This window comes from Jatropha curcas, chromosome 8 (genome assembly GCF_041381405.1).
Source record: "Jatropha curcas cultivar XTBG-Jc1 chromosome 8, XTBG_Jcur_1.0, whole genome shotgun sequence".
Classification (NCBI taxonomy): Eukaryota; Viridiplantae; Streptophyta; class Magnoliopsida; order Malpighiales; family Euphorbiaceae; genus Jatropha; species Jatropha curcas.
Window position 1 is genome coordinate 658,397 of NC_143158.1, and position 12,461 is coordinate 670,857.

A 12,461-nucleotide genomic window follows, 5' to 3' on the forward strand; every position below is an offset into this window, starting at 1 on the left:
GGGTCCCTTTGAGAGAGTCGTTCAACTTGTATACGATTGGTTGATCCGTACAAATCAAGACGGTGGGAATCCGACAGATTACCAAAGATGGAAAAAAAGTCCTGGTAATAGGAGGCGACGGTAAATAATAAAAAATTACTACAATGCAAAAAAAAATAACTAACAAACAGTACATTTACAAAAATAAATGTATAATTATTATTGTCATAAGTAATAGTAACAATAACTTCATTACAACGACAAAAGGAAAGGCAGTGAAAAACATCGCGGGGCCAAGATGCTTTAGAGTTAGCAGTTAGTACAAGGTAAAAAAAGAAAAAAAAAGTCTTTGTACTTTACGCAAATAATGATTAACGGTATCCACTGCCACTGGTTGTAAACTTTCCAACACACAATTTAGAGCCGCCTCATTATTTTATCTTCTCCTTCTTTCCCGCCATAGCACTTATTTACCGTCTTCCTTCTTGTTCCCGCATCCAACTGCAAACTTTTCTTCATTTTTCTCAGGTTTTTCAATTTTAAAACAGAAAATTAAGCTTCGAGAACCGACTGCCGTCACCTTTTGCACCAAAACAAGCTGATTTTGTCCCAAGCACGAAGCAAACAGTTCTGCAAAGTTAATTGCATGTCAAAAATCTACTGTTACAGGTACTTTGCTGCTTTATATACTTTTTGCTTCTGCCAGTATCTTTCGCTTGCAAAATTTTCTATTCTATCGTAACTATCTGTTATATTACAATGTAATTCCTTTGTTCCAGCTTTTTTTTTTCTTGTTCTTTTTCTTTTTTTTTTTAGGTTTCACAGGATGTTTCTATGAACCCTAGACAACTTTCTGAATTTACAAGAGAACTTCACAACAACTTATAATCTAACCAACCATAAATTAATTTCACATCCTTCTAGCATATTCATAAATCTTTTGATCATAAATAATTTACAAACCAAGAAAACCACCACCTGTTTTTGACATATGATATAAATGAGAAACTCATCGATCACAAGATGTTTAGCCTTCTGAAATCAAAATTACAGACTTGGTGCTTTTGGAATTTGTTTTGCTGACGAGGCCTTCTGAATTCTCCTGGGCCTAATTTCTTCAATTGTTTTTGCTGCGTCCCTACCAAGTTAACTATTAGGTGTTACAGAGATTCCTAGAAAGTTGCAATTCTCCAATTCTAAGATTATACTCTTCCTTAATTTTCAATTAGGAAAAGAACTGTTCTAGTGTAAAATATTAATGTATTGCACAGAAACTGTACCTGAAAATGGTGATATCAGAACCCCACTCCCGACTGAATAGTGGTAACGCCTATTTCATCACTGTCACAATACATTGCAGAAATCTTAGATCATACTTATGCTAGAATTGATTGTCTCTAGGATATAGGCTTTCATCTATTTCCAAGATCAAAATAATCAATAAAACATCATCATAAACAAGTGAGTCGGAACTAAGTCAAAACGTTAGTCTCTCAGCGGATCATATATATAGCAATACAAGATGCAAACCCTTATCTTAATGACCTCAGAACTCAGAAAACTTTTAAGGAATTGCTCCAGACATTGTACACCACATATAATTGATCAATTGATCAATTTCGTCTAAGGCCGGCCTGCATACCTCGAGCAGTTCCTTAACGACACAAGGGAACCCTTATTTTTTACTCTGGCTCGTAAAAAATGAAATATAAAGGTCAGGCATCTCTTCTTCATCCTTCCAAAAAAAACCTCCCCCAGCCAAATAGAGAAGGAGAAGAAAAACAAAAATAATAATAAAAAAAAACATAAAATTCTGTTCAGTGAAACATGGTACCAGTTCCTAATTTTAGAGGAAGTAATCATCCCCTTAGCATAAGAAACATCAACAAAGTTGTAAATGACTTGAATTAACAAAGATGGTAAAATATACAGATGGTTACATGTCCTAGTGAAGAAGATAAATGAAATCTAAAGACTATGTTAAGCAATAAAGATTGTTGCACAGAGCTGCTGTTGTTAGATTCTATGATACTTCTTGATTTGGATCATGCAAGTTCAAGTCCATCCTCCACTCTGGAGAATTGGTCCTATTAGTTGATTTGAATCGGTTGAATTAATCATCTAATTCTATCTGATCTATCAATTCTTTCTTGTAAGGTAAACCATCAATCAATTAGGTTAAAAACAAAAAAGAAAAATACAAGCATTTTTCTTTCAATTAGCATGACACCCTGTAAACCCTTCCCAGATAATCTGACTAAGGTTAAAATAATAAAAAAAAAGGACTTTTCATAGTCCTAAACCCCACCAAATAAGTCCTGCATGCACCTTCGTCTCCTATCCCATCCCAAGTTTATGAATTCTCTCTACTTCCTTAGACCAAGGAAGGATTGCCACAGATATTTTCCCTCCTCCCAATAATTCTTTCCTTCTTTGTTCAAATATTAAAACCCACATTTCTTGCTTGAAAGGCAAGCGTTTTTTCAACACTGGCAAGGCAACATGATCCTTACATTTAGCCAAAAAATGTTATATTTTAATTTGTTTTACAATCATATTTATTACTTTCATTGATTTTGAGATTGTATACTGAATGAACTGATTAGATTCCATCCTCAATTCACAACAATATTTGAACTATGGTTGAAAGTCTATAGACGATTGTCAAGGACAAAAAAAAAGACCAAATTAATAAAGTAGAGATCATAACAATCATGTCCTTTCACCTCAATCTATATATATCTAGTTAGTCAATTTTCATTAAAAGTTCATTTGAACCCATTCGATAAGCTTAATGAGTCAAGCTCAAACTCATTTAATATACTAGCTAATCCCGAGCTCGATCTTGGTCTTGTAAAACAAATCAAACTCGGTTTTTCAACAAAGCTTGGCTTGGCTCAGATCCACTTGTGTGCAACCCTAAAAAAGACCAATATTGTCCATTTCCCACAATTCATTCCACTAAATATTTGTGTTAAGAATTAGTTGTAATTAGGAGTTAGATTCCTAATTAGTTTATGATTTGTATTCCTAAATAGCTAGGTAGCGTAGGAATTCCTTATATATAGACCTATGTAATCGATTAATGATATACAAGAAATACAATTACAATATAATCTCTCAACATCGTATCAGAGCCTTCCATTCACCCAAACAAAAAAAAAAAAAGGAATTTCCCGAAACTTCCCTTATGAGAAGCCACTCGCCACCTCTTTCTTCCTGCTCTGGTTCACGTGCTGGCGCATGTCCAATGGTCTTTTTCACTCCGGTTCCTCTCTCCGATGTTGGCTTGAAGAGAGACGGTCTTTTCACTCCGGTTCCTCTGTCCGACGTTGGCTTGAAGAGAGACGTGCAACCCAATGAGTTGCATCGTCATTCTTGGGCTTATTCAATAGGTTTGTTTGCTGTGATTCTGTTGCAGCTGTGTTGGGTAGTCCTCTACTATTGTTGTTGCTTTAATTTGCTGAGGAAACCTATTTTTCCTTTGCTGTGACAATTGGTTTAGGTAATTTTTGGTGATTTTCTAGTGATTCCTTTTTCCATTAGGGTTTAGTACTGCACCTTTGCTGCAGTTATGGGTATTCTGCTTTTGAACCTTCTCCTTTGTCGAGAGCAGTGCAACCCCAGTGAGTTGCATTGTGTTCTTAGCCGTCAGTGGTGTGCTCCGTTTGCCAGATTTTCCTTTGCTGCGTTTTTGAATATCTACGCTACTGGACTTCCTCTTTGAGGCATTGATTATGGAAGCTTGAAACAGCCCTGTGAGTTGTTTTCTGGTTCAGTGAGATTTGTTTTGACAACTTAAGTGTGTTGTCTTGATTCTGCTACTACTATTTGGTTTGGGATTCGATATTGCTATAATGAAGTGGGTCCAGTTGTTGAGTATGGTATTGTGCTTTGCTGAAAGTAGTACTTTGTAACAAGTTGAGCACGATTAACATCTATGCTCCAACTTGAGGGGAAGTGTTAAGAATTAGTTGTAAATAGGAGTTAGATTCCTAATTAATTTCTGATTTGTATTCCTAAATAGCTAGGTAGCGTAGGAATTCCTTATATATAGACCTATGTAATCGATTGATGATATACAAGAAATACAATTACAATATAATCTCTCAACAATTTGTATCGCAAACTTCATAGATCTGAATGCTTAAATACTAACCCTAAGAATAAGAATTCTATCCTTATTATTCCAATCTTATTAAGGCCTTACCACAACATCCTCCACCCCTACAAAAAGCCACAACTCTAATCTCAAACCCCACTCCTAGCCTAGAGAAAATGTATACCCAAACATAATTTCTCTCTTCATTATTCTTACTTGTGTAGTTTTGTGTCAAAAGATGATTTACAAAAACGTGGGGTTTTAAAAACTAAATTCGACTTCAAAGAAAAACTAGAAGTAGTCCACCAAACTCTACTTACTCTCGTAACCTCATTTTCTGAAAGCTACATTTGAATTTGAAATTCACTGGGATGAAATAATATATCAGGCAAATCATTTTATAATTAGCATTTTATACGATTATATTCTTCTATGCAAAGCATCAAGTAGTCTCTACATGTCTTCACAGTGTTTTTTGGATTAATGGAATGTGAAATCCATCATTTGGTCGAAAAATAGATTCCATGGATTTTTGAAAGGGTATTTTCAGAATAAAATTAAATAGTTTAAATTTCGTCTTTAATATGAAAAAAATGCCAAAATTGAGAAATCACCCCTCCTCCAAAATGGTGGAATTGAGGCCATAATAAAAATTTTCAATTCCATGGATTGTGATTTTTTTTTTTTTTTTTTTAACCAGACAAAAGAATTGGCAAACCCATGAATTGTTTCATATTCCAACACTCAGATTGTATCAATCCAAGCTATCTTTTAAATGAATTAAGCCATGAATTCTTCAACCATGTCAAAATTTCAATAGAAAATTTGTACAAGGCACATCATTATAGCTACACACAAAAAAAGTATACACGATAGAAAGGAATCGCAAGAAAGACAACATAATCTTCTAGAAATATTTTTATCACAAATCTAAAATTATTGTAAGAGGTATTATTTTTGGCTTTTCCATTTGTTCTTTAAATAATAGCTCAAGGGACTATATATTATATAGACAATGTAGTAACTAAAGAAAGTAGCCATGTGATAAATGAATAGGTTGAAAGACACATAACACTGGATAAACAAGAATTCAAGAATGGAAAACAAACAAATTGACTCAGGCTAGATATCATGACATTGATTTCATTTTCTACCTTCTAAACTTTTATCTATCCCTAAAGTTTTATAGATGTTTCCATAATTATTGGTTTTGTTTAATTCTTATTTCCAATTATTTTCCTATTAGCCACACAAAAAGCTACCTAAAGTTCTTGTTTGCAGTACACTGTTCGCATAACACCTCGCCAAACTATTTGTGTATCTATACTAATGCCCTAGTCTGCACCGAGTGATTTAGGCATTTTGGCTTGCTCTTGCTAACAATTGATTATTAAATCACAAAAATTTACTGTGACATTATGCACTGGTTAACAAGCCAATGCGTCACCCAAAGCAGTAGAACTGTATGGTGTAAACAAATTGTAGTAACAGTAACTAACAGAACATGAGAGAATAATAGGATTATATCTTCTCTAACAAAAACTAGTGTATAAGTGAGATTTAAGTGCTTGAACAACTAGAAATTGAAAATTTGTACCTCGCCCCTTGACAAGCAACCTGTTGATGTGAACCCCATGCACTTTCTAAATCATTCCGCATGAGAATCCCGTCTGGATATCAAAACTACAATGAAATTGTAGCAAGCAGTAGGTTCTCCCTCTACATAAAATAAATGTTATAATGCAAGAAACAATATATTAAATATAATCTTGCCAATTGCCTCTAATAAGTCTATAAAATTTCATAATATTCAGGGCAATAGGATGCTAAAGAAATTAACTTGTGATTATGATCAAAGCAATAAACTTGCTACAATTACCTATGATATAGAGGAGTATAATCAAAATAAAATACCCAAAATATAGAGAAATGTGTCTTGAACTTCCTACCCAAAATATGAGCTCGCTAGGACGAACTCATCGTTGTCACAATCTAAGTTAATGCAAAACAAACAAAAATTTTGCTTTTTGAAGTAGCTTGTGAGACCTGCCCGATTTGATTCTCTTCTGAGAGACCTTTTGCCCCATGACAAATGAGTTGACCTTTCCTTAAGGCATCCATCACTACCTGCAAAAGCTCAAAATATACAAAAGCAAAATAGAATATATGTGCAGAAAATATCCCAAATGTGGAAAGAAGAATCATTACTGTACAAACTCTAGCATTCTCCGCACCCTTCACAGGCATCCAAAACATCGAATCATAGAATACATAAAAAGAGAAAGAACTAGATAGTGTCTTGAAACAAGAAATCAAAAGCAGAAAATCAAGAAATCAAAAGCTTTTTCAGAACCCACTTGAATGCGAGTGAAAGTGAAAAGGAAAAACAACAACGAACAAGTAACCCTATACTAGGGTAGAATAGGGTTTTGAAGCAATAAAAAGGAGAATCCATTTTTATGCTGAATGTTTGAAGACAGTCGATTCAGGTGAAAAAAAAGTCAAATCAGAAACAAGGCAAATCTTGGGCGTGTAGTACATAATCCTACGCGCAGAATTTCAGAAAAAAAAAAAAAAGAAAAAAAAAAAAAACAAACAAAGAACGCAAACGGAAAGATTGATAAATGATAAGAACAAGAAGCCAAAAATGAAGGGAGGTTTACAAGTAGGACCACGCTATAACTTTGATAACGTGAAACCTCTCATGCTATTACATTGTTTTGCCGCTAAATCTCACTGTAATCACGCCTATAATCACCATCAAAAGCCACGCTTTTCAAGCTAAATATATATAAAATATAATTTAATTTAACGGTTAAATCTAATAATCAAATACATATATCTAACCCTTTTTTATATTAATGGTGGCACCATTATTTCCCATTACCATCTTGCGGACCCGAAAAAAAATCGATGGAAAAAAGAAAAAACTGGAACTAAAACAGGCCAGAATCAATTGACCGGAGAGAGATCAAATTCCGGCGCTGGAAACTGACAGAAAGAGAAGTGAGCACGCAAAAGCAACGGTATAGATTTATACAAATGCCTCTGTGTGCTCACTCTCTTCTGTCAATTTCTGTGTCCCAGAAGATCAGAAGAGAAAGAAAAATAAAAAAAAATTTTAAGATAAGAAAACAAATTTTATGCCCAGAAATGGAAAAAACTAAAAGAAGCATAAGGAATACAAAAGAGCGGAGTCAGATCTGAGAATACCCAGTGAGAGACATTTAAGGAAAGTTACTACGTTTCCTGTTCCTTTTTCTGTAAGAAAGAAACGCTTTAATGACGACTTTAGGGTTTTTATTGCGACCAAGTAGCTCAGTATAGCCACCAGAAAGTCACGAACGGCCTACTCTCCTTCTTTGCAAACACACCCTATCTCTATATCTATTTGTTTCGCTTGTCTCTCTCTCTTTCATGCAAGACGTACAGGTGTCGGTGACATGTACCAAGTGTCCTCTTTTTCTGAACAAATCTAACAGTAAATATGAACGGACGATAATGGCTCCAAAAACTATTTCTCCTTTTCTCCATGTCTCTATCCATATAAAAAAAAGAAAAGAAAAAAAGATATATATTCTATACTTAAGAAAGTAAAACCAAAATGGTTTTTCCGTCATGAATTAGCATGTGATCGGTTCTTCAAACGAACAGAATAGAACGGAACGGAGGGGTCGTTTTCTGGAAAGACGGGTTTCAAGTGGAGAGGAAGAGAAGAGAGAAGAGAACAAGTGTACTCCGTATAAATCTGATTGGGTGGCAGGAGATTATTTGAGAGTAGTTGTCGCTTTCATGCGCCTGTCATCTCTGGCCGTCCATTTTTACTCCTTTTTCCCTGCCGTTGGATAGTGGTGATGGTGGGGAATTTCGTCTGCAAGTGGTCTCTCTCTTGGAATTCGGGCCTGGGGTTTTGTCTTCTAACTATGCCCGTTCTCTTCTTCCATTTCTCGGGTCGATCTACGATGCACTTCTAAGACAGACATTTGCTGTTTGTAAAATTAATTTACGTAGGAGTTTACCGGAAAAATATTCATGGGAAGTCACACACAATCACTACCTAAGTTTGGTGTTCTAGAAGACGGGGAGATGGAGATATTCTCGTGTGTTATCTCATGTCATTTAAAAGGATAGGCTATCCTCTCGCTCTGTCGTTTAAAATGTTTTTTCGAACCAACTCTTATTTTTTTAATTTTAGTATTTGATGAGAAATATTTATAATTAACTTATTGGTATTTATACTTTTGGTAAAATTAAGTGTATTTAATTGAAATTACTCAATTGATTTCCTTTATTTATTTTTCTAGATGATCAACTATGTCTTGTGTTTATAAATATTTCTCATCAAATATACATTATTGTGCCTTATATTTTGTGTTTTGTTCAAACATCAGCGAACCACGTGATTCTATTATTACAGGAGCGTCTGTTTCAATATTTTTAATATCTTATTTTTAAGAAGTTATGCCCTCCCTTTTTTCGTATGAAGCATGATTCTAATAATATAAGCTGACGACGCTCTTCATTTTCGAAAAAAAGGAAAAAAAAAATCCCCTTTTCTGTAAATTTTCACCTGAGTCAACATTGTTGCATTAGCTAGCCACCAATCAGTTTGGTAGCTTGCTTATGATTTATGAACATAAACATGAAAATTATAAATTTGAAACTCTATTAAATGATTTTTCATTTGCACTAAACATGAAAATTTATTAACAAAAATCAAGTTTTTAAAATTTTATGAAATCCCTTCTTTCAAAATAAATAAAAACCATAAGAAAAGTCTTAAAATAATTAAACAAACCTTTTTTTGTTCTTTGAAGCCTGAATTTATATTTCAAATACATAGAATATACATGTTTATAATGATTGTATAAGCTCCTGAGCTATCTACTTCATTGAAGATGAATGATGAATGAAATTAATAATCAATTAAGAAATTAAAGAAAATTAATGATATATCAATATTCTCCGATTGGTTATGTATATATAAAATACAGTTGAAAGGGTGTTGAGAGTAGAGAAAAGAGGAAATTGCAGAGAAGAGAGAAACTGAAGCTGGACTACCTTTAAACCTATTTTGTAGGTGCATGTATTTAGTTTCTCTCAGTCTAGTGGGCGAGGCGGGGCGGGGCGGGGCCCCTCCGTACTCTACTCTAATCTAAATCTTTTCTTGTCTCTTCTCTTATATTTCATTTCATCACCAACTCACAATCTTCTTCTTCTTTTCTTTTTCCCTTTCTAAATTAAACTAATTATATGCGAGTTTAAGAGATTAGTTGCATATTAGTGTTAATATTATTATTTACAATTAATTGCTTGATTCTATATATAAAATAATAAAAGAAAAAAAAATTATAAAGGTTAGTGTCAGAACTGAGAATATAAAGAATGCAAATAATGTTTGTTTAAGTTGTAGATCCTGAAACTAAATAATGGTAATGCTAATGATAGAGAAATGCATGCAATATTAAAAATAGGGAAAGAGTGAATTGATTTATAGGGAGCAGAGACCACGCCATTAAAGCCCTAATGACCCACACATCAAACTTCTTTCATCTCATTTAAATACTTGAAATTTTGAAACTTTAGGTTAGAGATATGGTTTTGGACCACTCATTAATTTTTCTAAGCTTAACCCAGACTGTATATTAATTCAAGCAGCTCATGCTCATGCTCATACACCAACTCTCACTTATACACAGTAAACGACGACCCTTTCTTCTTTTAACAAATTTAATGAGTTAAAATAACATTGCAGTGTTATATAAAAATTAAAAAAATGATTTATATTAAAACAAAACAATTAATTTAAAACTGCTTATATATATATATATATATGATGGTCATAATCATGGTTTGACTAGGAAGTAGGAAATACAAAACGACATCGCAACCCATGTGCCAAGTGTCAGTTTCATCCAAGTTGCATGTTGTGGTGGCCCATTCTTTTCCAAAATCTCTTTAATTTCTTCGATTTTACATTATTTATTTACTTCCATCAGACAGTTTTTATGTACATAAACTATGTTAAAATTTCATATAAAACACATTTATATATTATATAGAACATCGCAGCTTTAATTATAATACTGTTAGAAAGCACAATTCGATATGCCATTTTTTAGGTCTCAAGCATCAACTTGCATTATTTATTACCTAAATCTAAATAATTTAATGTTGAAAATAAGTTCTTTAACTCCAATCCGTAAATTTTGCTTTCCTTATGCGAGTATTTCTCAAGAAGTTCAATTTATCATAAAAGAACAAAAAAAAAAAAAAAAAAAAGTATTATACATTTCTAGACAAGTTGCATTTTTTTTTAATTTATTTATCCTTATCAAATAGACCAAATTTAAACTTTAAGATTTATTTTGTTATTATTTTATTCATTTTTATAAAATGATAAAAATATTAAATATTTCATTTAGCTTATTTTATTTTTAAAAATAATTTATAAACATAAAAATATTAGATGATATAATTAATTTAAGTTCAGAAATTACAGAGGTTGATTCTACTACCTTTCGAGGGGAAGGGAAAAATATTAGGCGTGGGCGTACTACTGGTCCTAGAGACTGATTTGTTTGGGAAAATAAATTAGGGAAAAATATGACAGAAAATTTGAAAAAAAAATATATATTTTTTTTTTCTTTGCGAGGAAAATTATTTTCCTTTATTAATATATTTTATAAATACAATATTTCAACATTTATATTCAATAGCGATAGAAATGATAAGATTGTCTATTAACGATGATGACAATGTTGACACTCGATAAGAACAGATGACATCATCCCCATCTTCTTTAAGGTTGCATGCTTTAGGATTTTTTGTAAAAAAATAATTTATAATATTACCACTAAACTCAATCAATTAAGGAATCCAACTATGTCATGGAATCCTAATCAATAATTTAAAGATAATTATTACTAGAAGAGGAGCCTTATGTAATAAGACACCTAGTTAATGATTATATTCGTTAAAACTCTACTAACAATAACCTGTAATCCGACGATTTGTCAAACGGGCTCGGTCCTGTAAGAATGAGAAGAATATAACTTTAATTTATATTAAATCTACTTATTAAAAGAATTTAAAAATCTTTACGCTATACAGCTCAAACGAGATTAATAACACCTAATTTTTCCAAAAAAAGAAAGGATAAGATCAGGCAAAAAGAAACAACAACTTGTAAAACTCAAGCTAGCAATTGGACATGAAAGTTTGTGGTGGTGAAAATGAAGAAGTGGTGCATGAGAGAATGGATAAGATCCTTCTGTTCCATTTTCACCGTGACCATGGAATATAAAACACAGAAACGTACACGTGTGCTCTGCTTTCTCTTAAAGGGGGAAGTCTACAGTTTACCATCAAAAAGGGCATCATTTAAGTTTTGAACAGACAATAAATTTTGTCTCTATAGCTAGTTGGTGCCAATTACTGCTTACTTACAGGTACTCACTAAATGCCGCCATATCCATTTTGTAGCTCCACAGAGAACAAACAGTAAACCCTACTTAAAAAACAAAAAAGGAAGGTCACAGACTCACAGTTTAAGCTTTGACCAAATAATAGAAATGCATACTAATTTGAGTTTGAACGACAAACCAACAAAACGCACTAATAAAAATTACCCATTAGAGGTTGGATGTTGGAATTGCATGTGGGGATTGGGGCCACGTCCCATTTCAATATATACAGTCACTGACGTTAGAGCTACCATATATATCATGGCTAAAATGAAATGTTATAATGTTGGACAGAGCACAATCATTAACGTAGCAAGTGGACATGACACACACGACACAAGTTGACGCACTGCTAAAACAGGAGAAACAATTAACAAATATTGCTGCTCCCACTTTGATATATTTATATTCATATATGTATATATAATTGGAATGGAGGTCAATTTTTCTACTAGAAATATGTGGAGGAAACGAAAGGAGGTTTTCAAAAGTCAAACCCAATAACATAAAATTCAACGAAAACAGACAAGCAATTTGTTAGAATTTTACTTTGTTGGATTCTGTTGCCTCTTCATAAACATAATCATAGATATTTTTTCTTGTGTTAAGTGGTGATGCAGACGCAGACGCAGACGCAGACGCAGACGCAGACTATTCACTATCTATCTCTCTGGGCAGTTCCAAATAATTCTAGAACTTTATCCCTTTTATTTTATGTACGGGTTTCAAAGGACAATGCTTGAGTTTAGTACTTAAAACAACTAATATTTAATCATAATTAAAACAAAACGTCGTCTTATCTTTCTGTCTCACTCTCTAAACCTTTTATATATAATAATAAAGAAAAATAAAAATATTAAAGACGGTTAAGAAATCCTAATATGCAAACAAAACAGGGTGATTTACTGGGACTC

At 33.0% G+C, this 12,461-nt stretch overlaps 1 long non-coding RNA gene across 2 annotated transcripts; it reads right to left on the minus strand.

Moving 5' to 3' along the window:
• Positions 1-174: 174 nt before the first annotated feature.
• Positions 175-8,227, minus strand: LOC105637563 (uncharacterized). 2 transcript variants are annotated; one of them, XR_002284866.3, is made up of 5 exons: positions 6,031-8,227; positions 5,679-5,800; positions 1,260-1,320; positions 958-1,117; positions 175-609 (listed from the first exon to the last, which is right to left on the minus strand). It is a non-coding gene; the product is annotated as an uncharacterized LOC105637563 (long non-coding RNA). The 2 variants fall into 2 exon arrangements; XR_001047017.4 differs by having other exon boundaries at positions 175-1,117; positions 6,031-8,218.
• Between the last annotated feature and the right edge of the window lie 4,234 nt (positions 8,228-12,461).